This window comes from Coenobita brevimanus, chromosome 97, assembly GCF_032717465.1.
Source record: "Coenobita brevimanus isolate Jiangsu-jjx chromosome 97, ASM3271746v2, whole genome shotgun sequence".
Taxonomy (NCBI): domain Eukaryota; kingdom Metazoa; phylum Arthropoda; class Malacostraca; order Decapoda; family Coenobitidae; genus Coenobita; species Coenobita brevimanus.
In genome coordinates this window covers 21778390-21782357 of record NC_137050.1, presented here as the reverse complement: position 1 = coordinate 21782357, position 3968 = coordinate 21778390, and positions in this window count along the sequence as shown.

The following is a 3968-nucleotide window of genomic DNA, read 5'->3' as shown; positions in this document are numbered from 1 at the left end:
ATTAATGCGTAATCAGCAAAATATGTATTAAAAAAAAGAGGTACAAAAAATATCCAAGCTGCTGAGAACACGGGCTTGGTGGCACAGGAGGGTTCGTTGCTCCCTTTGCGATTTGTTTAACATATTTCACCTCACTATTCTCTTGTTTGTAATTTACATCAGTTTTGACTCGTTCGATACGGTGATGTCTTCTTATTTTCTCGTTATTACCAGATAATTTACTCAGCTATTAGAGTGTCGTATTAATTGGGGGATTAATGAAGGTCGTATCTATCTCCTACAATTAAAAAAACTCTGAAACTAAAAAAAGGAGGAAAAAAAGAATGAAAGAAAAGAGAAAAGAAATGATAAATCGTCTAATGTTTTCAGGAAGAGAAGTTAAAAATGTCATCGAATGGAAGGAATTAATACAAACATTATTTACATCGATGATAAACAAAAGGATGTTAAGCTTTTATGGCGTATAAATCGCTAGGGAAGAGCTGTTACTGAATTTCCAACACTTGGGATTATACTCTCGTCAGCATAGGTTTTCTATGACCTCCCTCAGCGATTTATTCAGCATACTACACCTTAACATTTTTCTTGCATGTTATTTATATCTTTTACTTATCGATAAGGTTTCCGTTAATAACATGCAAGATGATACAGAGGCACAATGTGCAAAATAAATCGCTCAGGAAGAGGTGTTACCAAATCTCCGAAGCAACTTAGAATACCACCCAAAATGACCATTTGCTGTGTCATTTGCTCCCGCTGTCCCCTCCCATTAGGTCCCTCCTGAGCGCCGGAGACTCTGGCCATTTTGCCGGCCCCAATCACCCCCATTACCCTCGACCCCAAGATAATATTATTCTCTATTTGGGCAGAACACTTCTCTCTCTCCATTGCCTTAACTTTTCCGCCTTCCTCCTTCCGCGCCCCTCCTTTTACTCTTGTCATTCATTTCTCTCATGCCTTCTTTTCTTCTCTTCATGCTCTCTTCTCTTTCCTTCCATCCTTCTCTTCTTGCTCTTTACTCGTCGATTCCCTCGTTCTCTTTTTCCTTCTCAGCCGTATTAAGGTTTCCTGTAACCTTCAGTATGTTTACCACTCTCTTAGCATATCCCTTCAAAAAACATCGTCGAAAGGATTTGTGGACAAAGTATATTGCTCTCTTCCCTTCTCTACCCGTCTGTCTTTGTCTTTTCTTATCCTTCCACACTTTTCTTCTTCCTTCTCTTTTGCTTTAGTGCTTACTTTACCATTCTTCAACCTTTTCTACCGTCGAAATGATTAACCTTTTTTCCTTTATGTAATATTGACATTATATATATATATATATATATATATATATATATATATATATATATATATATATATATAATATTACAGCTTCTAAAGGATTGGTGTGTAATATGTATCACTCTTTTCTTCAGTATTCTCTGTCTCACTCATACATTATTCCTTCTTACGCCGTTCTTTTTCCTGTGATGCTCGTCCTTTCTTCCGGTTCCCCTGATTCTCATTCATTCCTTCTTTTCCCCTGATTCTCGTCCTTTCATTATTTTCCTCTGATTCTCGTCCTTTTATTTTCCTCTGATTCTCGTCCTTTTATTTTCCTCTGATTCCCGTCCTTTTATTTTCCCCTTTTTTCTCGTCCTTTCTTAACCTCTAATTCTCGTCATTTTATATTTTTTCCCTGATTTTCGTTCTTTCATTCTTTTCTCCTTTGATTCTCGTCCTTCCTTCCTTTTCTCCTGATTCTCGTCCTGTCTTCCTTTTCTCCTGATTCTCGTTTTTGCTTCCTTTTCCCCAGATACTCGTCCTTTCTTCCTTCCCCCCCCCGATTCTCGTCCATTTCTTCTTTTCCCCTGATTCTCGTCCTTCTTTCCTTTTCCCCCGATTTTCGTCCTTTCTTCCTTTTCCCCTGATTCTCATTGTCTCTTCCTGTTCCTCTGATTCTCGTCCTCTCTTCCTTTTCCCCTGATTCTCGTCCTCTATTCCTTTTTCCCTGATTCTCGTCCTCTCTTCGTTTTCTCCTAATTCTCGTCCTTTCTTCGTTTCCCCCTTATTTCTCATCCTTTCTTCGTTTCCCCCGTATTTCTCGTCCTCTCTTCGTTTATCCCTTAGTTATCGTCCTTTCTTCCTTTTCTTCTGATTCTCATCCTCTCTTCCTTTTCCCCTGATACTCGTCCTCCCCTCATTATCCCCTGATTCAGGTCCTCTCTTCTCTTCTCCCTGATTTCTCGTCCTCTCTTCCTTTTCCCCTAGTTACCGTCCTTTCTTCCTTTTTCACTGATTCTCATCCTCTCTTCCCTTTCCTATGATTCTTGTCCTATCTTCCCTTTCCTCTGATTCTTGTCCTGTCTTCCTTTTCCCCTGATTCTCGTCCTCTCTTCCTTTTTCCCAAAGTTATTGTCCTTTCTTCCTTTTTCCTTGATTCCCGTCCTATCATGTTTTCCCCCTTATTTCTCGTCCTCTCTTCCTTTCCCTTTAGTAATCGTACTTTCTTTCCTTTTCCCTTTCTCTGTCCCCACGTTTTACCAGTCCTTCTTTTCCCAGCTTGCTTGGGGGCTCTGGATTCGTTTCATCATGTCACTCCGGACCAAATGGCCTCCTGAGAATTACGACTTAAATCATACGTAAATGGGGTTGTTATACATGCGTTACGCTGCGACAGTCAAGGTTACCACTAAGTTACAAGTGAGAGGGAGAAGACGAGGGGAAAGAGAGAGAGGGGGTAGTTGAGGTAAAGATTTTAGGAGGAAGAAGAAGAATATTGAAGATTAAATCATTGTAAAAGCTAGTATAGGAAGAATGGAAATTGATGTGGCATTTAGTAGGAGAGGTATGGGTAGAAAGACACTGGTCATAGGGTTGGTAGTAAGGAGAGAGAGAGAGAGAGAGAGTGTGTTATAGATAAAATTAAGAGTGGGTATGAAGGGCAAGAATATAGATTGTATTTAAAAAGATGTCAGAGAAGAAGATATGGAGTTGAAGGGAGGGATAAGGGGAAGTGAACTGGAAGTAGAAGGGGGGCGTAAACTGGAAGTCGTTGAAAGGTGGAAAAGGGGAGGGGAAGCTGGGGAGTGCGGAGAGTGAACTTGGAGGGGGAAGGAGGGTAAGGGAGATAGTTGGGTTGCGGCCTTTGATGACAGGCAGATTGGTCATGGGTCCCTTGCCATAATTTCTGTAATTTTCATTCCTGTAATTTGGCTCCGTAGTGCGCCACCTGGGGACGGAAAATAACAAGGTGTGATAGTTTACTGTGTAATGTATGTTGCTCGGAGTCACCCGGGGGAGGACGAGGCGGAGGGGATGGGGAGACGACATGGTTTATAGAAGAAGTACGAGCTTAGAGAGAGGGACATAATCTAGGAGAGAGACAAGATACAGGATAAAGATGAGTATAGTGAAACAGCTGAAGGGGAGGGCGGCGGTGCACGAAAAAATCGTGGTCGAATAAAGGAAGGCGGGAAGGGAAGGTGTGCTTTAGGTAAGATATATATCATGGAGATGGGAAATAATTTAAGGGAGAGACATGTGCGGATTACAGATGAGTCTAATGAAAAAGGAAAGGGCAGGAGAACAGGGGAAAAACTTAGTTCATAAAATAGAACACTCTTAGCATAAGTTTTCTGAAGGACGAGACAGTGCAGAGTGAGAAAACAGTACCCTATGGAGAAAATATGGTATCACAGGGAAGTGGAGGAACTCTGCAAACAAGAAAAGAGTTCAGTGAATAAGAACGAAGGTCAGGAAAAAATAATTCATGGGAGAAGGGAGAGTCTGAAGTACGAGAGTCAGGGAGAGACGACGAAATCCAGAGGATGACATGTAATAGAATGGAAGGAGAGGAAAATGAGAAGTAAGTACAGTGACGTTGGTGGCAAGTCTGTGGGAAAAAAAGACGATTCAGAGTAAAGGGGCCGGCGCAACCAGCCACCAGCTACTGTTCCCACCAGATCCAAGAAATAATTGACTCG